General features: G+C 40.8%; 1 long non-coding RNA gene across 5 annotated transcripts in view; it reads left to right on the plus strand.

Annotated features, from left to right (window-relative positions):
- LOC129145264 (uncharacterized) overlaps positions 1–16,757 on the plus strand; it is a 38,180-nt gene extending 21,423 nt beyond the window's left edge. The window contains exons 3-6 of one of the 5 annotated variants that reach the window (XR_008550561.1): positions 3,984–4,143; positions 7,255–7,355; positions 8,529–8,628; positions 9,827–10,056. This is a non-coding gene — a long non-coding RNA (uncharacterized LOC129145264). Of the gene's footprint in view, positions 1–3,983; positions 4,144–6,274; positions 6,301–7,254; positions 7,356–7,693; positions 7,956–8,528; positions 8,629–9,826; positions 10,057–16,590 lie in introns of those variants that run through there. The other 4 variants (XR_008550560.1, XR_008550563.1, XR_008550562.1 and 1 more) reach the window with 4 other exon arrangements.
- Positions 16,758–24,926: the final 8,169 nt, after the last annotated feature.

The following is a 24,926-nucleotide window of genomic DNA, read 5'->3' on the forward strand; positions in this document are numbered from 1 at the left end:
AAGTGAGGTGCAGCCTGGTAAGGGACAGGTGCAGAAGTTGCTAGATGGCAAATAAATGTCTACTGCAGTCACTCAGCTAAGTGGGTCTTGATGATTTTGCAGCTTTTTGGGCCTGTTCCTGTAGGGCATGATTGTGTGCAGATTAGCTATGACATGAGTCTTCTTAGAAGGACCAGCACTATAGAGATGCACATGAGACCACAGAGATTGCAAAATTAAAGACAGCACTCATTCCCCAGGTCATGCCAGTGCCAGGACAGCACCTATTCATGAAAGTCTCTTAAATTTTGTACCTCAAGCATTAGACTTCCTTCAAGCTACCACCAGCATGTGTCATAGGAAATATTTGTCAGGGAGAGTAAATCTCCCCTTTGGATTCCAAGAAAAATTTTGTGTCTTACCTAAAATAGCAACAATTTTCAGGTTCAAAAATGCACACAGATTTTTAAAAAAGTCTCTGCTGTTTGCACTAGACCAATCCATCTCTCCAATGGTTGTTCTGATGAGTTGGATGATATTATGACACAATAGAAAAACATATTACCCATTACAAATGGCATTGCATTATAAACCATAAATAATTGATAGGCAATGATATAGAATAATAACTTTCCCTCAGAGCTATTTGTCTGAGGTCTTAACAAATTTTCTCTGTTGAATCATACATAGACTAACACCAAAATGGCAGGTATAATGCCATTTGACTGAGCATGTTGGAAAAGAGGATGATGGAGACTCAGGGACAAGGTGGGAAGGGAAGAAACTGCTCCGGGCTACCAGATTTAGCCAGTGAAGATATAGGACAAGAAAACACTGAATCGACATATTTATGTTAAAAATCATTTGTTGTTTGTCTGAAATTTAAATTTAACTGGGTGCCCTATATTTTATACAGAAACTCTACATATTAATTTCCTACTATTTTTTTCACAAATTACCATAAACTCTGTAGCTTAAAACAACATAATTTATTACTTTTATACCTCTGGAGGTCTGATGTCTGAAATCAGTTAAACTGGGCTAAAATCAAGGTTTCTGTGGGACTATATTCCTTCTAAAGGCTCTAGGAGAAAATCTCTTTCCTTTCTCTTGCCAGCTTCCAGAGGCCATTTGCATTCCTTGACTTCTGTCCAATATTCCTATGGCCTTTCTATCATCACATCCTCTGATCCTGACCCTGCTCCCTCCTTCTTATGGAGACCTGTGTAAATAGATTGCCTCCCCGACCACCAATCCCCCGGATAATTATGCTCCATCTCCCTAGGATGCTTAATTTAATCACACCAGCAATACAGGTTTTTCTATCTAAGGTAACATATTTACAAAGAATAAAAGAATAAGACAGTGGCATCTTTGGATGTGTTACTCTACCTTCCACCCAGCCTGGCCTAGGTAGAAATTTTTTAGTTCCTAAAATGTGGCATCAGGATGCAGACATTTTGCAAACAACACTGGTGGCATTTGTACTGTTGCTCTGCCCCTGAATATTTCTTAAAAATTTCAAACCTTTGGAGCTTGCACTCCTGACTGAAATGGAAAGCAGTAGGTAGAACTTAGTTTCTGGAGTTGGGGCAAATCTGAATGGGGATTATGATTCTTCCTCTGAATAACCTTGGTGGATTGCTTCCTTCTTTTCTAGTCTATGGAGTATAAGTAACAATGACTGACCTCTCACCCCCAGGGGTATCACGAAGGTGAGAATTTTTCAGTGAGTGTGTGGCAAGCACCACACACCCATGGGGGACGCAGTGGTTAAGGTGTCTGCTGATGAGAGGCTGATGAGAATGGCTACACAAACCCTCTTTCTGGAGAAAAGTAGACATGCAGGTTATGGAGATGGCATATTGCTCTTGAGGTGGTTACCTGATGATTCATGCTGGGAGCATACTTAACTCGCAGGATTTCTCAGTCTTGAAACTATTGACATGGGGCCGGATAATTCTTTGTGGGTTGTTCTTAGATTCCATCTTTCCCTTTTACTCTGATGTTCCCGGTGTGATAAGTTCATAATCAGAACTTCATCTCTTTGATCTCAAACATCTCTGCAAATGGCCTCTTTGCTATCAATCATTTACATTTTAGTGCGAATGAGGAATCTGAACTCAGATTGCTCAATCTTTACAAAATAGAAATGATAGAGACAGAAAAGAAGGGAGCAAGAGAGATTTGACAGGCAGAAAAAGTAGGTGCTGATTTGGGGAAGCAAAGGTGACTGATGTTTACAGAGTACCTATTAGCTGAAGATGATATGCTGGTCATGACATCTCTTCATCAGGACTTCTAATGTTGTCTGTCACTTATAAGCATAGCTTTGGTTATTAGGCATTGCATATTGAACCCTTTAATAAATAGTTAGATGACTAAATGAAGGAATAATCCCTTATGATTCATACTTTTATGGTATAAATCTTATTTCTCTATACTACATTGGCCTTGGTAAAGTCATGGATACCTAGGAGAACCGCCTTTTTCTTTTTTACTCCAAGTCTCATATTCATTTATCTACTCATTCCACATGCCTAATCCAAGTACTGTCTAGAAACTGAGAGGCAAGGTAAATAAGTCAAAGTCTGTGCCCTTAGCTACCTCTTATCTAGCAGCAAGAGCGTAAAATCTGTGAACATATAAGTAATATAATAATCACGCTGATAATCTCTTTCATTCCAGTGAGTCCACATCACATATTATACACATCATCTTATTTAACCTTTGGGAATAACCATAAGAGGTAGGTGGAGCAGGGACTTTAACAGAGACTCATTTGATATCAAAGCCGATGATCTTTTGTTTCAATAGCCAAATTTATAAATGACATTAAGACCAACTAATTTTATCTAGATTTTCTCTTAAGATCAACTACTATTCTATCATTTAGTTATAAAATAATAGTGCATCCATTTTATTGTTTATAGCTTACACAAGTAAGAATGTACACGTGTATGCTTTAGATCTTCTGATATGCATTAAGTAAATGGTATTAGCAAGTGACTTGACAAGTGGTTAGAAGATGAAGTAAGCAAATAGCTATGGATCTAGTTATATATGGGTGTGTAGATATAGTTACCTTATATCAGATATTACACTAGACACTAGGGATAAAATGGTGGATGAGGTATAGCCTTTTCTGTTAAGAAGTTCACAAAAGCATTGATTCAAAAGAATACCTGCAATAATATTTTATTGAAGCACTATTTATAATAGGTAAAACCTGGAAACAACCCAAATGCCCCAAAATAGATGACTGGATCAAGACAATGTGGTATTTATGCACAATGGAATACTATTCAGCAATCAAAAAAAGACAAACTCGTGCCATTTGCAGCAACATGGATGGAGCTAGAAGGAATTATGCTCAGTGAAATAAGTCAGAAGGAAAAAGAAAAATATCAGATTGTTTCACTTATAGGAGGAATATAGGGGGGCCAAATAAGACATCAGGGAAAAAATAATAATAATAAAAAAACACAACAAAACAAAAACAGACAATTATAAACCAGAGACATCCTGCAGGGGAGGGGGAGGGAGAAGCACAGGTGAATTGGTGATGGAAATGCTATGGGGACTACACTTGAGAAAAGAAAGCAAACATTGTTTAAAAATAAACAATGATGTAAAATATACATAAATAAATAAATGTAAAAAAGGAAGTTCACAGCCTGCCAATAAACCAACAGTCTTGATAATGTGGTAAGTGTTATGTTGGGAGGCTTTGGTGTCTGGGGGAACTCGCTTGGGAGAGAGGGTAGCCATTAAAGTCTTCTCTTGAAAAGTAACCATGAAGTAAAGGTCCAAAGGATGATTTGAGTTGGCCAAGTAAATTGGTGGAAGGGGCTTGATCAGACAGCTTAGGCTAGGCTATGCTGTACAACAAGCAACTGTCAGATCTTGGAAGGTTTATTAAGGTCGATTAAGGTTATTTTTTTCTCATGCTATGTCTCTCACCAGTAATTTAAGGATTTTATTTTGTACCTCTTTTACCCCAGAATCCAAGCTGATGGCGCCTCTACCAACTGGAAATTAACGAGAAGAGTGAACTGAAAGTAAACATTGACATTTGCCTGAATGGAGAAACAATGCTTTCACCTGCATTTCATTGACCAAATCAAAATCCACGGATATAAACTAAATTTAAGTGAATGGGAGGTGAGCTATTACCATATTCCTCAGAGGAAGGGAATCGGAGAACTGACAAAAAGCCCAAAAGACCATTTCTAGGATAGGGGGAATGGGTGGGTGCTCCTGCATGTGGAAAACCTGGAGAACTAGAAAGCCTCATTCTGGGGAGTGCAGTGGCCCAGAAAGCCCATAGCCCAAGTGAACTTGTCATCTAAATTATTCTTAGCATTCTTAACCCGTCATCCCCATCCCACCAAGACCAAGCACTATGGTTGGCATCAAACCACTGAGTCAAAATTGACTGTCTGCATTAGAGTTGAGTGTGTTTGAGTGTAAGAATCTAGGGCCTGCCTTTTGAAGTGAGATCCACATTTTCACACAAGCCTTTTTCCTATCCCGTGCTTACCTGGGGAAGGCAAAAGGCACTTCGTTTTTTGGCCAGACAGGATGGTGGAATATAATTATTATTTATTTAAAACTCATTACCTGCAAAGTCTTTTATATGGAATCAATTAAGAAAGCTCTTAAAGAAAAATAAAATATTATGCTTGGTGTAACCCGGTTTGGGGGGCCCGCTGGAAGTGTTAGAAATCCCCACAGGTCTTGACAATTTTTTCATCTCTTTTTTAAAAGCGTAGTTGCTGCCAGGGTATTTGGCTCCTAGTGGTAAGTGCTGGTTGTGGTTTCCCCCCAAATAAAATTATGGACATGTTGAAGGTTGGAAAGAGCAGTGAGTGGGAATTGAGAGGGAGTGTGGGTACTTACGGCGGTGAAGGTGTCAGATTTTACATGTCTGGGATTTGTTTCCACCAGGCCCCGCTCTGCAATCACTGTTCTGTTAATATGCTTACGGGAAGGGTTGGCTCTATTTCCAAGAAATCTCTCTGCACTGGGGACATCAGAATGTAAAGGCTGACCATGGGAGAGCTAGTTTCGATGGTGCCAGCAAAGGTGCTACGATGTGAAAGGGCAGTGTGAGAAACAACACTCCCTGAGATTCAGCAGCCTGGAGATGGAGGTCCAGAGACGGGGGAGTGTTGGGTTGACCTCTATGTCATCTTGGGGTTCTCTGAGCTTCACTTTCTCGAAAGTGGGTTGGACTCTGTGACCTCTATTGCTATAAGGTCCCTTCTGCAAGTGGCATGTTCTGAGTCTAAAAGAACCTTATAGAATGGACCAAAGCATCACCATTCCTGCCCTGGGGACTCATTTGTATGAATTAAGATCTTGCTTTTGGAGAGAGTAGCATTAATTACTAGCCTACAGCAGCAGAGTGTAAGCCAGAGGACAGTGGAAGTATTTTTAGGCTCACGCTGGAGATGAAAAGAAAACAAAAATCAAGGAAATGAGCACATGCAGGGTCCTGATTGGTCAAAGTTCCTCCAAGTCTCCAGAATTTTAAAAATGTGTATTAGTGGTGCTTAGTGAAATAAGTTAGATGGAAAAAGACAAATACTATATAATTTCACTCATGGATGGTAGATAAGGGAAAAAAAAATCACAAAACAAATGCACACATAAACAAAGCAAAAACAAACTTTCAGACTGTAAGATCTAAATAGTGATTACCAGAGTGCAGGAGGAGGGGTGGTGGGCAAATCAGGAACTAGCCGATGGTGGCAAACCTAACATAAGTTGATATATGAGGGCACACCTGAAACCTGTATAATGTTATAAGCCAAAGTTCCCCCTCTCTTTCAAGCTGTTTTGGGCTCACCTGCCAACCTGAGTGATACTCTATAGGAAAAGCAAGGGGTTTGATGAGGTATTTCAATGAGACCTCTCCTAGAATCAGAGGGAGGTACAGGACTGTGTACTGACAGTTACTATCCCAACAAGAGCATGAGACCTATTGAAGAGCAACAATTCTGGGAGTTTCCAAGTTCTGGATTTATTTCTATCATTTGCTAGCTGTAAGATCTGGAGCAAGGTAGTATGATTCAGTTGTGTCATTAGTAAAATGGGGAAACTAATGGTACTTATCTTAAAGGTGCTGGTGAGTATTAAGATATGTACCAATGAGAATATATAGACCCTAACCACATACCAGTTAGCCTTTATTAATATTAAGCCTAGACCTGAATTTTGTATGTTTATTCATTAAATTCTTTTAATCATCTCTGAGTTGATACTAGTATTATTGACTCCCCTTTTACAGATGGCACTAAAGCACAGAGATGTAAGTAACTCCCCTTAGAAGTAAATCACAGTCAGTGAGAGAAAATGGAGATGAATACAGGCAGTCTGATCACAGAACATGTCCTCTGAACTCCGGATGTGATTAGCATTGGCTACCCACAATAATAACATCCCCTCTAGAAACCCATGCCAGAAAGTGGTTTCTAGAATCCCACTTTAACTGATGGAGACTGCTAAGCTCTGGGAGGTTTAGCAGCTAGGTCCAAGTCTTAACGTGAATGACAAGGTCAGTGAGTTTTCCATTACCCCAATTTCATGGACTACCTGTCAAAAAAGGCTGGGTATGACAAACACTCGAAGTGCTAGTCTTTTGAAATACACACTGTAGGTCTAAGGCCCAGAGCACTTCATACCTGTCGCTTCATATGAAGCTCTTTGATATCCAGAGCTCCCTGAAGCTGGCCTGGGGCTGGTCTTGGCAGGAAGCAAAAATTCAGACCCCTGGACCCTTGGAATCAGAACCTCTGCGATGAGGCTTAGACATCTGAGAAGCTTCACAAGTGATTTTGATGTACAACCAATTTGGAAGCCATGTCAACAGCAAAGGACCCAGATCCCTGAGTGGCAGTCCCCATGACGTGATGCAGAATGGGGTTGTGGGGGAAGTGTGGTCAGAGAGGCCCTGACTATGACATCCACTGCTGACTCAGTTGACAGTAGCCTTCCTGAGTGTTGGTGTCTTCATCTGTGGCACAAAGATAAGAGGTCATCGCAAGGAGCATAATATGTATAAAGGCCTAAGTGTAGAAAGGCCCCGGAAGGCGAGTTTTCTTTTCCTCCCAAGTCTTTGTGGAAGTGCTTCTCAACTGTGAAGAACAATGCAGAATTATGTGATATGTCTAGTTGGGGAAACAAAAGCAGAACAAGGCTTTATCCCTGTCTTCAAGGAGTTTGCAGCTTTGCTCAGAAATGAGCACTAATACCTAAAATAAATTTTAGAATCACACAAAAGAAGACAAGATGAATGACTGGAATGCACCCGGATGGGTTTGAAGAGGAGCCCAGGAGTGAGGGTCACTCCCAAAAGTCTTCCAGGCACAGTAAGTGTTAATTTCAGTTAAGAGTTTCTCAGTTCGAAAACCTCACTGTCATCCTTGATTTCTTTATTTTACACCAAGCAATTCCAAACAATCAACGCACACCTTTTGGGTTGAATTTTTGCAAGATTTCTTGTGACCATTTTTGAAATCATCATGTCTTCTAAATGCTTCTGGTGTTTCTAGATGAAACTGGTGATAGGTATTTTTAGTAGCCTCTGAAGCTGATATCCAAAACATAGTAATCTATATATAAAAGTTTTTTTTATTTTAATATAATTTATTTATGTATATTTTATATCATTGTTCATTTTGGTACAATGTTTGCTTTCTCTTCTTAGGTGTTCTTAGAATATTTGGATCCTCAATTTCTCCGTCAGTCAGAAATCCACATAATGGCAGATTTTCTACCAAAATATGCCTAAGAGAAAAGAAAAACCTAAATTGCCCCTCTGGGCTCTGCATAATGCAGGAGTAACCCCATGTGTCTGTTCATCACTGGTAACTGGGCATCTTTCAGCCCTGAAAGGCTAACCTGAGAAGCTCTAGTGGGTGGTACAACAATTCTACTTAAGCAGAGATCTGGCCCCAATAAAATACATGGGAAATGTCATAAGGTTATGTAGGTTGGAGAAATAACTCCAACACTTATAAATGGTAATTTGTATTGCCATGATCCCTCTTCCAGAAACTATACTATGTTCTGAGGAGCTCAATTATTGTCTAGTTCCTGAAAAAAATGACTTCTCCCAGCAATAAAATCAAATCAAATGGTTTCTAATCATGACTCATCTTGTCGTGCTTTGGTTCCAGGGAAAGAATCATAGCAAATCCACATGACAACGTGAACTTTTTAGTCTATTTCTTTTTCCCACTAGAACAGGATAAATGTGCTTTCTGGTATGCCTCTTGGTTTCATGGGCACATTGGGTAGCCTGAGTTCAGGCTGAGCTCTGGATACTGACAAGTTTCATTTCTTTCCAAACATTCTCCCTTAGATGATGTCCAAGCTTTCAATTCAGTCTCCCAAATCTCATAATCATCATAAGCTCTGAGCAGTTTGAATTGTGGTATGTCTAGTTGGGGAAACAAAAGCAGAACAAGGCTTTATCCCTGTTTTCAAGGAGTTTGTAGTTTTGCTTGGAAATGAGCACTAATACCTAAAATAAATTTTAGAATCACACAAAAGAAGATGAGATGAAAGACTGGAATGCACCAGGTGGGTTTGGAGAGGATCCCAGGAGTGAGGGTCACTCCCAAAAGTCTTCCAGTCACAGTGAGTGTTAATTCTATTCCAGAAGTTTTTCAGTTCAAAAACCTGTCATCCTTGACTTCTTTCTTTTACATGCACATCTTTTCCAACAGCAATGTCAAAGTCAGCTCTCACTTCAACATTTATCATTATCATTAATCAATATCCTCTCAAGACTTCTTTTACTACCACTTTAGTTCAAGCACCATAATTTCCCAGCTGAATTGTCACTGTAGACTTCTAGCTGGTCCTCTTCTTTACAGTCTGGCCAGGGTAATTCTTTGAAAAAACAATTCAGAGAACATCACAACTCTGTCTACAATCTCCAGTGGCCACCATCTTCCTAACAAGTTTCCTTATCTGGCCTACAATGTCCATGGAAGTTTTCTTCAGTTATGACTCTCACCTTCTATCAGGTCCTTCTTGCTCTCTCTGCTGCTCTCCTGGCCTCTCCCCTGACCTCAGCAGGCCAGGTGGTTCCCCTCCCCTCAGCCTACACAAGGGCTATTCTCTCCATTTGGAAGGCTCCTTCCCAGACATCACCTGGCTTCCTCCTTCCTGTCTTTCAGGTCTCCATTCAAATACCCCCTCACCAGAGACTACCTCTATCTAAACTAGCACCTTCACCCCTCCACTCTCCTTACTCCCTTACAGTTTTATTTTTCTTTAAATCTTATATAGGCATGTGACATCTTAAGTCTTTATTTATTGTCTGTCTCCATTCTACAATGTAGGAGTTACAATTCCATCGATTTTGTTTACTGTTTACATAACCAGCACGTAAGTCACATCTGGGCATTTGGTAGGCAGGATGTATTTGTTGAATATATAAATGAATGAAGGAGTGAACATACATGTGTGTACATGTACACACGTTTGTATGTACACACACATCCATTATGTAAACACGCACATGTCTAAGCATACATACGGACCTCATTGTCAGTGGTTGTTTTAAATTACTCATGTTCCAGGAACCACCGTAAGTTAAGTCTTTTACTGACTTGATATTGCTATGTATTATTAATTTTTTATTAATGAAGTATCATTGTTTTACAGCCTTATTAGTATTTTCATCATAGAGGATTCTCCCTTTGGGTGTAGTCATTGTAGCTCTCCCATCCCCAAAGCATCCATAGTTGACCTGATATTTTTAAATGCTCATGACAATAGGACAATGTACTGTGATTCTGATTTTAGCCTCCTTCCTTTCATTTTACAGAGAAGAAGGAGCAGCTCAGTGACTGACTTGGCCAGTAGAGAGGTCAAGCGTGTAACTGGGTTTAAAGGACTCTGGAGCTATGGACTTTCACTTCTCAACAATGTGTCATCTGGGCCGAGAGGGACATTGACAAATATACTGCGGTGCGGTTTCTGGAGGTCGCTTTCTGAGAGAGATGTTGAAATAACACGCTTGTGTGTCAGTCACGGGGAGTTGGGCTGGAGCAGTAGTTACTGTCGACAAGTCAAAACGGCTCACCTGGGTGACTACACTGAACACCTACCCTCGGATTTTATTCCTTTAGGAGGAAAAGGAAAAAACAGGAGGCGAGTGAGAGGAAAGGAGTGTAAGGTTCCTCTGGCAGGTAGCCAAGCTTTCCTGTCAGGGCATTTCTGACTCTCCCCTCTCTCTCCCCTCGATTACTCATACCGGGGAAGATGAGTCTCATGGCACAGACTCTTGGAATATTCCCAAGTGAGGACTGGGGGAGGAGGGGCCGAGTCAGCAATGGGTGGACCCAAACTTGGCTTTGAGAGCTTAGTTTTGCAGTCACAGGTATTCTGAGAGGCTGATTGGCAGCTGACAATTTAATAGGAACTGACTACATTGATGTACTGGCTTGACCCTTCTTTTGGGTGTTTGAAAGTTTCTTCCAACACTTGATTTCTGAGAAATAACGGGGATAGGACTGAGATTCTGAGAATGACAAGATTCTGCTGCCTGGCTGATGACCAAATCAAAGATTTTCTAGAGCTGGAAATACATCATCCTGGTTGGTAGAATTCTGAGCCCTAATATGTGGCAAAATCCCACAACCCAGCGAGTTACAGGGTTTCATGATTATAGGCCACTGAGGACATATGTGAAATCCGATAGTGTGATGCCTGGAAGACTGGCAGGTGTCCCTGAAATCCAACTGATTTGTTGCTTTCCCCTGTTGATTTGTTTGGGGAAGTGTTCTTAGGTTGGAGACCAGAGATTTTGCAAATCCCTGGATGTTGACTGTAAGTAGAGCTGTTTCAATTCCTGGAGAGGACAGTGTGTCTTCTGAACAGACTTACATGATTTGGGTGGGGCAGACATTTTTGACTGGCTACCAAGAGTCATCTCAAAGCTGGTCTCTCCTTGCTTGCCCCTAATCATTAGGTTAAAAGAGCCAGAACCAAATTCACATTCTGTCATCCTTCGTGGCAACAGGGCAGTCATATGACCTGTTTCTGCCCAGTGACATCTGAGATGTTTTCTCGATACCTGGGGCACATTTCTCCTTCTTCAAGAATGGAGAGTACATGGGCATAAGCTCTCTTCCCACCATCTCCTCCAGAATTGCCTCCTCACCCCCTATCCTTATACCATCTTCATTTCCTACTTCTTGCCTTTAACTATGGTTTTGTGAAATTGTGACACTTAAATAGGGCAGCCGATCTGAGAAAATGAAGGAAAGATGAAAGTGAAAGTGAGAGACATCGATCTAAATGGTTTGAAATTACAAAACTATTGAGCAAGTCCTGGAACCCTCACCTCCAGACATTTTACTAAATACATAATATCTTTCCTTTAGATTTAAATCATTGGTTTGGTTTCTCTTCAACCATTTTCCTCTTCAAAAGCATCCTCATCTTTGAATGTGCAAATTTCCCCCGGGAACTGGCACTGGTGAAGGATTAGAAGCTCTCTAGATTATTGGTACTGAGTAACTGGGAATCAACTCGCCAAAAGCTCAGGTTGGGAAAACAACATCATTTACTTTCCATTCAGACCTAGGCTCAAACAAGACAGGGGCCATTGCCGTGGGCTCTCTGCTGGCTGTCCATGCCATGTGTCAGACTGTGTTATATGTGTGGGTGGTGGCTGTGCTTTAATCATCTCTGTAGCCACCTGACCCTGAAGCAATAATAGGCAATTAGTGTTTGCTAAGAAGACTGGGCTGGGTATTGGAAGTTTGGAGTTCTCGTCCTAGCTTTATCATGAACTTACAGTGTGATGTTGGACAAGGCACATTACTCCTCTGGGCTTTACTTAGTTTTTCCAGGGTAAATAGAGCTTGGGTTATATCAGCCTAATTCTATGACTATAACTAATGGGGGATGGCAGTATGTTTTAGATTCTCAGTTCTAGAGATATAGAGTCACATATTTTTTTCAGGTCAAGATACTTTATTCTCAAAACCATGCAGAATACATGAATTATAAGTCAGAGTGAGCAAAAGATGAACTTAAGCATTAAATAGGGTACAGAATGAATGTACAAGGGTCTAATGAATCTTCTTCAAGTGTGACTTTTACTCAAGAACATTATACGTAAATTGAGGTAATGACAAATGTGGCAAACTGAGGCACAGCTGACTAACTTTCCCTGGGTCACACAGGTGGCAACATTGCATGTGGCTTGACCCTGGTGTATGCACACCTGGCTGTAACTAATATTGTACCACATGACTTATTCATATTTTCCTTGGATTATAAATTACTGGGATTTTTAAAATTACTATTTATTTTGGCCTGACTTGTTTGTGTGCTTACATATGTATGTAGTGTCGTGTGTGCATGGTAATGTGTGCTGGGCTTGCATGTATGCATGTGGTGGCTGCACTGACAGAATGCTTAATAAACTGCAAAAGAAGAGAACCCCTATAGCTTTTGCAAAGTGTTAATAAATAAAACAAACTCATTTTCATCTTCAGGGATAAGTTCTAGCTTCTATCAACACACACATTGGAATTATTGAAATATCTGGGGTAGAATACATAAGCCCCAGAGATCAGTTTGGGAAGATGACCATAGGCAGGAGAGATTTATGGCAGAATAATTGAACTTAAATGTTGGGATTTAGAAAGTTTTCAGTAAGAGAAGAGTTTGTTTAAGAATACTTCAAATCTTTTATGGATCTTCAGAATAAGTTACGGATTATTTCCAGAAGAGAAGAACACATAGTTTCAATATTTGTATGTAACTTCATGGGGCTCACAGATTTCTTTTGGAAAAGGATCCCCAAGTAAAGGCACAAGCAGAATATGTAACATATGGTCAAAAGCAGATGGAGACCTTTTGAACTAGAGTTAAGGACAAAATTTAGCTAGTGTCCTCAGCAGATCAGTGGAGCTCTGAACACAAAGGGGGTTCTTGTTAGTATTTTTTTTTTTAATTTAGTGGTGACTTAAATCTGATGGAAGCAGGTTCTAGATTGGAGGATCAAAAAGGTAAACTTATTAAGTATGTAAGCACTAAGGTAAAATTGCCTGTAGTTAAATCTTAGCTCTTGTATTTGTTAGTTGTATGATCCTGGGCAAGTTAATTAATTATGACAAAGTTCCTCATTTATCCAATGAAATATCTCTTGGGATTGTTTGGAGAACATCCTGAGTTAGAACAAGAAAATTGCTCAGTTGTATAACTGGGATAAAGATAAAAACTCAACCAATTCTGGCTACTAGAATTTTGGAGAGTTTTAAATATTGTACTTGATTTAATGTCCAGTCATTCATAACTGAACAATCACTGGATTTCTTAGTAAGTCATTCCCATTGATGAAAACACAGTTGATACTAAATAACCATTGGGGTATACCATGGTGGTGGGCTTGGGGGTGGATCTTTTTATCCTGAGAATACTATGTTGAAATTCTAGCTGAGAACACTATAGATTCCACATTCCATGCTCAATCTTGTCTCTGTAGAATGCAGGCATTTCATAAAGAATAAGACTTCACACCTGCTAGACCAAGAAATGGCAGACATGCAATGATGGAGATAACCCTGGGAAATGAAGTTGAAGGCAAAATGAGTTTGATCCCCAGCTGGCCAGGGAGCTACCCACATGGCACAGCAGACCTCGCCTGTCTCACCAGCTGCTCCCCTCAGCAGTGTGTTTTAGTCAGTCTGACTGACTGACATAGACATTTACCATTTTTGAACATTTGGAATGCATAGAAATTGAGTTTGTAATCCTTTAGGCCTGGCAGGAACTTCTTTCTTAAACTCTTAAATGACTCTCTTTTTAGGCTTCCAGGATGAACAAGGGGCAGTATGACACCACTCATGATTGGGACTTGTTGACATCTCTAGCTCCATCCTGGCCTCCCTCTGCTTTTGCTTTTACAGTTTGTTCTGGTGAAAAGTTAAGAACTTTGTTGTCATGCTGTTCCAGCTCTGTGCTTTGCTCATAGTGTTTGTTCTGCCAGATTGCCCCTCCCAACTTCCTTGACACTTATTTGTCTCTTGCAAGTGTTAGATGGCATCTCCAAAAGGCCCTCCCAGTCAGCAATCTGGGTTACTTGTCTCTCCCTTTATTCCCAGGATGACTTATGGGTCTTCTTCCTCTCAGATGATGATCTGTCTGTATGTACACTTCTTTCTGAAGCCAGAGACTCTTTGAGGATAGGGTCCATTATTTATTTTTTTTCAACAAGCACTCATTAAATGCCTGTTGACTAGAGCACAACACTTTAAAAGTGACAGGTGTGCCATACATGGATTTTCTACCACTGGTTGATTTCCTAGTCATCTCCATTTCAGCTAGAGTGACCTTCCAAAGCTCTAAACCTGGGTGTCATCCCTGAATCCTAACTTTCTTTGGTAGACTGGGCTGTAACCATCAGCACACCTTGACAGCTTCATTTATAAATATGTCCTCAATCTGACCACTGCTCTTGGTCTACCTCTGTAGTCCAAGTCATCATTTCTTTTTTTTTTTTTTTTAAGATTTATTTATTTATGCATACAAGAACTGGGGTACAGGCCAGAAATATGCGAGGGAGAGGATTCACCAGAGACAGAGTGGGGAACAGAACAGGCAGACTGACTGAAATATACTGCTGAGGGGAGCAGCGGGCAAGATAGGAGAGGTCTGCTGTGCCTTGTGGGTAGCTCCCTGGCTGGCCGGGGATCAAGCTTGTGCTACCGAGGCTGCTAATAAATTCAGAGTGATGTGCTTAACCCATTATGCCACCAAGGAGGCCCCGGAGTCTTCATTTCTTATCTCCTAGTTGGTATCTCCTAGTTTCTACTTTTATCACTCTCCCTCCACCCAGAGAAAGTCTATCCTGAATAAAACTGGTAGGGCATCCTTATCACAACCTTAAACAAATAGAAAATCCCCAAACAGATCAGCAATTTCCTTTGTTCCTTCCCCACCCCTTCAAAACACACACATTTTTTCCTGTTACTCTAGAACACAACCCCAACTCTCCATGTCCTGCTCAAAAGATTCTCCAGGGCAAGCCACGGAAACACCCATGGCCTATATGACTACCTTCCCACCTCAAGTACAGCGTCTCCACTGCAGCCCGCAGGCTCCTGTTATTCTTTGGGTTTTCCAAAATCATCCTGATCTCAAAGCTCTGGACTGGTTAATCTCCATGTCTGGCATACTATTCCCTCACTCCTCATCTGACCCACTCTTCACTATTGAGGCCTTTTCTGATTGACTGCCCCTCTTCCATCCCAAGATTCATTCCAACATACTAACTGAATTGAGTCCTTACATCATAAATTGTTGTAAATAATCCTCTTGTTTATTTTGTTTGATAATGCATGCATCACCTATCCACACCAGTTATGATCCTTGAAGTCAGAGATGGGACTTCACTACTATGGCTAGTGTCTTAACTCAGGGGAGTCATAACTATGACAATGTCCTAACATTTGAGATTCTTTTTTTTTTTTTAATCCACTCATATTTTCATCTGGGCCACACAATTATAAGAAAGTGTGCTGTGGAGATGATCAGCAAGCTGAGAATGCATGAGCTTTTTACTTACTGAAGCAGGATTCAAAATCTTGTTCTTAAATCTTGAAAGAACATTTGCGTCAGCCCATTTTTGCATGAGTCCCCAGGTTGCTAGTTTAGGGAACAGTTCCTTCATGAAGCGTGTTCTTTCTCCGAATTCCTGGATCATTGGAAATGCTTACAAGGTGGAAAAAAGGCAAAGTCAACAGGTCAATACTTATTGAGCAGTGAATCTGCAGATTTACATAGCAATGCAAAAAGTCCCACTGTCTGTATTCTTAGAGGGTGTGTGCTAATACTATAAAACTCACATGTATTAGAGAGAAATCCACAGAGGTGCAAGTGGAAAGAAAGCTTTTCAGAAGAGTGGACACTGATGATACCGGAGGGCAATTCCAAATCAGTGGCAAACGGGGTGTGCAATAGAAGTGGCTCTTGAAATTTTTCAGATTGTGAATCATAAAGTGCACATTTTTGTTCAAATAATTCTATTTTGGTAATATTTATGATTAAATATAATGATGTATACATATGCATATGTAGTAAATAGGGATAATTAATGGAAACATTTTGTGTCCTTAAATACTTGAATTGTGTGCAGTGAGATGCTTCTATTATGAAGGACAAATGCTCACTGAGACCGACTCAGGCAGCAGCAGCTGGCATTTCTCATCTTGAGGTATTTCCAGAGAAGATACTGTCTTGGTGGAATCATGGGTTGAATTTACCACATTATTCAAATTGTTCTCACTTTCTCTTCCCTCCACCCTGAACTCAGATAATTGTTCTTGTTATTAAATATGGTCTGTCCTGAATGGGAAGCTCTGGATTGGAGCTTGTACTGTCACACCCACTCCTTGAAGTATTAATGACAATTTCTTCCCCAAACTATTTTCTTTATCATTCTGGACATGTCTTTTTTGGACCTCTCCTGCATTTGCACAAATGCAAGCATATGAGTGGTAGAGAAACCTGTCACTTCCGGGCTTGGCACACAACTCTCCATGTTTGAAGCCTCCTACTCTTTCTTTCTTCCAGATTGGCACCAACAAGCAGGGTGAGCTTGTGAATCAAATATTGAATATGGTGAAGTCAGAAGGTCAAAGTAATCTGGATTTTTGAACCACTTACAGAACAGCCACCAGCTACTCAGGAACTTCTGAGTTAGAGTTGAATGAGTGAGAAATTAATAAATCTTGCTTTAAGTCACTGGGATTTAAGGGCTTATTTGTTATAGCAATGAGCACTGCTTCAACTAATATCCTATTTGTGTGATCTGTGTCTGCTACTTAATCCCACATCTTAGGTTTAGTATTAGTCAGGCCCCTCCCAAAGTAACCAGCCTATACACTTAAAAAAGGAAAGTGAAGGAAATTCAATGATAATACTATTTACAAAGATGAAGGCAGAGTTAATAGACACTCACATGGGATGTTGAAGCATCTCAGAGTTAGGGAGAGCAGAGAGCCACTGTCGTTCTGAGCCTGGGATTGAGGACAAGGAGAGGAAGCCCTCAGGGTCTAGAGACTTGCTACAGCTGTGGGAAAGAGCTGCTGGGAGGGCACTGTAATGTTCGGTGGAAGATTGCAGCCAGGAGCTGGAGTAATAATAATCCAGATGTCATTCTCCTACTTTCCAGTCTCCTGCTGACGAATCCCACTGACTCACCCAACTGGAAGCCAAAAGACAGAGAACTCATTCATGTAATCCATATAGATCAGTTTCCTATAGAGTGGGCCAGGTGCAAAGGGTAGAGAAAAGACCTGGAAGGGCAAAGAAGAACTTCAAGCATGGTTTCCTTATCTATGGATCGGGAACCTTAAACCTTTCCTTTGTGGAGGCTGTACTAAATGTAAGGGGTATATATATATATATATATATATATATACACACACACACACACACTTAAGGGGTATATATATATATATATAAGGGGTATATATATATAAGGGGTATATATATATATAAGGGATATATATATATATATGGGGTATATATATATATAAGGGGTATATATATATATAAGGGGTATATATATATAAGGGGTATATATATATATATATAATCTGGATAAAATGCAATGCAACTGTTGATATTTCTCTTTGCTACTGTCCACAGACGTGTTTTTTAAAAATTGCGTTCAGTGATTTCGTTTGGGTTATTATCTTCACTGTTTGGTTCATTTTAATCTCCTAGACACGTTGATGTTCTCCCTAATACCAGGAGATTTTTCCAAGATGAATATGACTCTGGTGTTTCCTGAAGGTTGGCGACTTGTCTTTTTCATGATTTACTTTTGGTTCTAGGTGGGGCTTGAGAAAATATCTGGTTTCAGGGTCCTTGGAAGATTCTTCCTTCTCAGTGTCAGACACACATTATTATTTTCAGAGTCATGTTGCCAGGAACTTTCTGCTACCCACCCCAGACAACAACCATGGCTGAGGTGCTCTGTTGCTGCCTGCATTCTGTCACTTCATGTCTCATATCTGTTTCTGGCTTTAGTGGCTAAAGTTACCTTTTCATGAATGGAGTAGGAGTGGGCTATGTGAGATTAGCACCCTTGTGAGACAGGCTTGGTGAAATAATGCAAATCTACTCGTCTTAGTTTCTCATTCCTACTCTGCCCCCTACTTGCAGGGTACCCTTGAGAAAGTCCTTTCCTTTCCCTGAACCTTACCTTCCCATCTAGAGTGGGATTCATTGCACCAGTCTCACTGTTCGGTAGTAGGTAGACAATTACATTTACATGTACAGAAATCTGGACATTTTGCTTGCCACATATCAAATATTTGTCAATTTTTGTAGGAAAGTTAAAATCTCTAAGATGCTGTGGAGTTCCTGACCTTGTGATTATACTGAAGTTAAAGATGGGGCTTACAAGGTGCCTGATTCTAAAATATTCAAAGGCCCCTTTAATTTTATGCATTATGAAGTTTTTCTCTAGGAAAAATGAAATCTACAATTATCAAGTCTAGTCCCAAAGATTCTGCAGTGGCAAGATGGGAGGTGAAAACAAAATAATGAAATATACCTTTGAGTGCATATTTGTACTTTTTATCTTTTTCCATGTGCAATTTTCTGGTCCTGCATGAAATGAGTATGACGTCTATGGCTGAGTTCCATAATCTTTCCTCCTTCCCATTTGGTGCTGCTGAGCAGAGGGACAACATTAGTCTTTTTCTGAGTGTTTCTGGAATAACTTGCCTTTGGTTAGTCTGAAATCCAGAACTACTTAGATCAAAGCAAGACAGACCTGAGTCCAAACTCCAGCCCAGCCTCTTTGGGGCAGTTACTCAACAAATCTTTTGTGCCTTTGTAATGGACATCCTCATGCCACTTACGTCAGGATTTGTTTAGAGATCGCAAAAACAATGCACAGAAAGTATTAAGGAGTACGTAAGGAAGAGTGCTACAATAATTACTGAAGAGACAATCGTATCATTTTAGAACAAAAAAAATGTCTTATTGAATTTTTTCTCTTCACTTTGTGACCATACCAAGAGCTACTGAGCAGAAAGGCAAGAGAGCAGGAAATGCATGCAGGTCTTCTAACTTAAATGCCATCTGCAGAGCACTGTACAATGGAACAAGTCTCCTGATTGCCCCTGGGTTCCTATTCATTCATCTCCTTTGGATTTCAGGATGGCTTGAGGATTCTGTTGCCATGTAAGTCATCATTCGGAAAATGAGTCTCGGTTTTTGAGAGAGAATTTAGAAAGAAGTGCTTTTCACTGTCCCTTCCATGTCCTTCCAGGTAGCAGGCCTGCAGTGAATGAATACACGCCCTTCAATCCAGGATATTAGGTTCAGGCCCAATATTACTTTACAGACTTAGATTTATCAGTCATTGTGAATGATGTTTCTTTTTTTTAAAGATTTATTTATTTATACAAGAACTGGGGTACAGTCAGAGGTGCGGGAGGGTGAGAGAATTCACCAGAGACAGAACGGGAGCAGAACAGGCAGATGGACCCAAGTCACTGCTGAGGAGAGCAGGGGGCGAGGCAGGAGAGGTCTGCCATATCATGTGGGTTTCTCTCTGGCCAGCTGGGAATTGAACCCACGCTGCAAGAGGCTGCAGACAACTTCACAGCGTGGCGCTCAACCCGCTGTGCCACCCAGGAGGCCCTGAATGATGTTTCTAATGATAAATCTTACATGTGATTTTGATGCTAAATATTACATTCTTTCAAAAATAAATTATCAAGATCATGGAAAGTGCTTAATGCTCAAATTTTTGTGGAACATGCCAAGAAATAAAGGGAGACTGTTGGCTATGCTTTCAGTGGTCATGAGGTTCTGCACTCACCGCCCCCCGCCACAAAATGGAAAATCTTGAAGGAAAATTACCACAATCACCCACTAAGTGGGACTCTAAGAGAAGATAAAAGGAAGGAAATGTCAAATATGTACCGAGTACCTACTATATTCTTTATCATACTCAAATATGTATTATTTATTTCCTCTGAAAGATCTGGAAGGTGTCTCTCTGTGTCCTATTCTCATCTGTAATTAACATCAGACCTAAAGCATTATTAAATGTTTGTTGAATGGCTTTAGGCACTCTTTGTAAATGATGTTTTAAGATCATTAAAATCACTGTGTGAATTGGAAATTATTCTCACTTTGCATATCTTGAGAACATCAAGATTTAGAGAAGATTCTTCCTGCAAGATATGTGTTCTTCTGGTTTATGCTACAGAATGGTGGTTATTTCTTTCCAATAATGATTCTAGCAGATTGAGGGGAAATGCTTCTACCATTGACAACCACAAGGCAGAGAAGGTTGATACAAAAGAGTTCCCTGGCCTGATTCTTTACTATTGATGGTCATTGTGATACAGTGAGGAGAAAGAACACTACATGAAGATTTAAGAGTGCTGTTTGCACCTCTCTTTAATCACTGAGTTTGACTGTTTCGACTGTTAGATGGGTGCATTAGTTATGTATCATAGCTTTGGGGTGCAACATCTACCATCATCTCATAGTGTGAAAGGCTTCTGGTGTGTTACCATAATATCTGTGTTGTAGAAGAAAGTGGACATCAGGGTGGGGTGAGAGGGGGTTTTCAGCTAATTTAGCTTCCTTTAATTAGCATTCCCCATATTTCACATTACATTCGTAATAATTCTCCTTGGCCATGCCTTAGTGCTGTGGGAGACTAGCACATACGGCCTTTCCTCTGGGAGCCATCAGAATGGGGTCATGTTGCCACGGTAGAAAGGGAACAGGTCTTGGGAAGCAACAAATTATTATATCTGCCATCCTAAGTGTTGTTGCTTCTGTGTGCTTTCAATTTCACATGCCTACTACCACTATCAAAGTTCCAGGTAGGCCCAACCCCAGTGTAACTTAAACACCTGGAAAATTTTGTACAGAGCAAGAAAATTTGTCTTTACCTAACTTGGAATGGCTTTTTCCAATATGCCTGCCTCCCTTGAAAAAGATCTTAGTTCAGAAAGAACATGATGTAAGAAGGCTAGTGATTCCACCTGCTCCTCAATGTAAAAGCAAGAGATTCTACATGTCAGACAGGAAAGAGGGCTAGGAAGGAAAATGTGCATTATGATAAATAATTGATGTTAATATCAACAATGAAGCCAAACAGTGGTGATTAATGAAACAGCAGAACCAAGAAAATTGTTCTACCATGATAGTTTTATTTCAAGCAGATTGACTCTATAATGATCCCATAGTTTGATCAGGAATTTCATCAATGTCACAGCCCCAGGGCTGCCAATCTGCAGTGTTGTCAACAGTGTGTGCTGACTAACATGTTTGACTCTGTCTATCATCCAGCTGACCAGTGCTATCTGTCAGTCATTAACCAGAGACAAAATGAAATGTTATAATGAGTTTTATTTTTCTCTACTTTAGTTATATCCAGAGAGCCCCTTTTACTTCTCTGCATCCCAGTATCTAACACAGTATCCTATAGTATCACCAGAAATTATCATTGCTCTAGGCTAAATTAAACACAGTGCTGATTCAGTGGATGACTAATTCTTACACAGTGAAAAGGGCAGCCATGTGAGTTACAGAGTTCAGTATGTCACCCTGTGAACCCATTTTGCAGATACAATAAAGCTGAGTTTGTCCCAAATAACTTCCATGGTTCAAGTCTAGGCTCTTACACTTGCCAGTAAAAGCACTGATTTGTAAGAAGAGGGGATATAGTTGGTCTTGGGCATGTTAATCAGCAGGGATGATGGGATGTTATGGTATAGGAGTCTGGTAGGCAGCTGGATAAATGTGTTCAGTCCTAACTCATGATAGTAAGGAAGGAGATAAAGACTTGGCCATAACTATCATGTAAGTGGTGTGTAAAACCATTGGGGTGGGTCAGATTGTCCAGAGAGACCAAGGTGATATTGAGAATTGACATAGAGAAGCTGGGTAAGCAGTCTGCGGGACACCTGAGGCCAGTAAACAAATGTGCAACCATATTATTGGGATTTTAGGCACCAAGGATTCACTTTGTTACTCTACAGGTAACACAGTGGCTCATAGGTGGTTATATTTTTGAAAAGGTGCCAAATAAAGACAAATTTTTCAGAATTGTTTTTTTTTGTTTCTAATGAATATCAGGCAGTCACTGCTGATTAGAGGTTCTAATCAGGGCGAGATAGCTAGTTCGCTACAGTAAGTTGATATCATTTCAACCACATCAAAGCCTTGTGATATCTGAATGTAATGACCTAAATTAGTAATTTTCTGTAGGGCTATAAATCATGAAACAAACCAACGCTTCCCTGAACACCTTTAAGGAATCATCAAGTGGTGGGCGGAGCATGGCCGTAAGATTTATGTCCACTATGAGTATGCTGCCAACAGTTTGTACCCAACTATTTTCCTATCCCAGCTTCATGTCTTTGTGGGAAAATGCAGGAGCAGTCTCCTCCTCCTAGCAACACTGGGAAGGAGATGATATGATGAACTTAAAGCATGAGACTAGCACCTCACTTCTAGGAGAACAATTCTTCTTCATCTCCTTTGGTATCTGGAAACTGAACACCCTGGAAGACCCTATAACTCTGGGCTCATTTTATTGATGCTGCCAGTCTGAGGCTCAATTCTCATAGGGTTTTCTTGCCCAGAGGCCAATGTACTGTAATGAAAATATTAGAAAAAGAAAGAAATAAGGGCAGAGATGCTACACTCATGATTCCATTCATACTGTATTTATGTAAACAGCTACTCCTGAAGTTAAAGAGTGTGCAACTTCTCCAACTCTGTACAATGGCCCTATTTGGGAACCACCTTTTAAAATGTCTTCTCAGTATTAATTCTGATTATCTTTTGAAATCAAAGAGGCAAAATCACTCTCGTATTTTGTCTTCCGTTGTTCTTTATTGAGGTTGGATTTCTCAAGGCCTCTTTGAGGCTTGCTGTCCCTACTCTCTGCCATTCTCTTAGTGCAATTCCCTTTCTCACTTTTGCCTTCTCTTGCACATGTTTCCTGTTCCTGGAATTCTCCTTCCCCTATTTGGCTTCTTGGTGAACCTCTACTCATCTTTTTAAAAAATTTTTTTTTTATTCGTTTATACAAGAACCAGGGTACAGGCCGGATGTGTGGGAGGGTGAGAGGATTCACCAGAGACAGAGCGGGGCACAGAACAGGCAGACTGACGAAATACACTGCTGAGGGGAGCAGCGGGCAAGACAGGAGAGGTCTGCTGAGCCATGTGGGATTCTTGCTGGCCGGCCGGATTGAACCCACACTGCAGAGGCTGTGGACAGCTTCACAGTGCAGCACTCAACCACCTGCGCCACCAGGGAGGCCCTCCCTACTCATCCTTAAAGGCTCAGCTCAAATGTTCCCTTTTCTATTGCCTTCCAGACTAGCTCCAGGGAGATCAGTGGTTCCCTCTGCTGTGCCACCATGACAGCTTGGTCTCACTTTTTTCATTTCTCTTGGGATAAAGCCCAGCTCTCCCACCTGTCCTTGGAGGCCGGACGATGATCACCTCTTCATCTGCACCTCTAGTCGCTTCCCTCCCAGGGTATATCCAGAATCAGCACATTCTCTCCATGTTGACTTAGGGTCTGGGTGCAGCTTGAGCCAGGAGAAGGTCTCACCAGGACGGGGATCTGTTCCAGGGAGTATGTGTGCTCCTGCCCATGAGCGTGAGGTGTGAGCGCCCTTAGCCCTGCCATATGCCCACATTTCAAAACCTCTCATTTCACAGTACAAATTAGCTACTTAAACTGTATTTAAAATTAAATAAAATTAAAAATTGAGCTCCTCAGTTGCACTGGTCACATTTTAAATGCTTAAAAGTCACTCTTGGCCGCCTTGCCACAGAGGGCGGCACATAGAGACTTGACCCTCATTGCTGAAAGTGCTACGCAACTGAGCTGCTATCAACTTTGCAAAGGGTTGAGAGAAAAAGTATCTTATAGTCCTTTACTCAAAATATGATCCCAAGACCAGCAACAGCTACATTACCAGGTTGCTTGTTAAAAATATGTTTGTGGAAGCACCATGTACAATAGCATAGATGCGGAAATAAATTAAAGGCCCAAATACAGATGAATAGATCAAGATGATGTGATATATGTGCAATGGAATACTACTCAACAATCAAAAAGATAAACATTCATGTTTCCATTTGAAGAATATGGATGGAGCCGGAAGGGATTATGCTAAGTGAAATAAGCTAGGAGGAAGGTAAATACCAGATGATTTCACTCATATCCTGAATATAGGAAAACCAAACTTAGATAAAGCCAAACTTTAAAATCAGCCCTTGAAAGCTGACCACAGATCTGATGCATCCAGGAGGGAAGCATGGGGGAGAGGGGAGCTGTGAGGATGCAGAGTGGCGGGAAGAGCACAATGGACTGTAGTGGAGGACTAGGGGTGCTTCAGTAGGGGGAGAACTATGGTGGCCACATCCGAGGAGGGGAATCCTATACTGTCAGAAAATTAATAAGGTGTAAAACAATGATATTTCATTAAAAGAAAATCCAGTCTCTCAAGTGAACTGACAGCCACTGAACCAGAATGTACATTTCACAGGATCCCAGGGGATCTGCCTGCAAATGGAAGGCTGAGAATCACTGCCCCAAAGCTCACTAATTGCAGTCACCTCTTGTATCTTCTTGAGATTTTTTACTTTGGCTTTCTGTGGGAAGCCTGGGGAACCCTAAAATCTATAGCCATCCCTGAAGCTGCCGATGGAATTGTTCCGGAGTGTGGTCTTGGCTCTAGGCTTTGCAAAGCTCCCCAAGTGACTCTCGTGCGCATGAAGGATCGGGAACCTCTGCTTCCAGAGATGAGGCCGGAAAGAAGGCTCCAGACTAGGCACAGGCTCACCTATTCCCCGACTCCAGATCCAGAGCTCATTCTGCTACCTCCTTGAGCCTCACCG

This window comes from Talpa occidentalis, unplaced genomic scaffold, assembly GCF_014898055.3.
Source record: "Talpa occidentalis isolate TD23 unplaced genomic scaffold, MPIMG_talOcc4v2.1, whole genome shotgun sequence".
Lineage (NCBI taxonomy): Eukaryota > Metazoa > Chordata > Mammalia > Eulipotyphla > Talpidae > Talpa > Talpa occidentalis.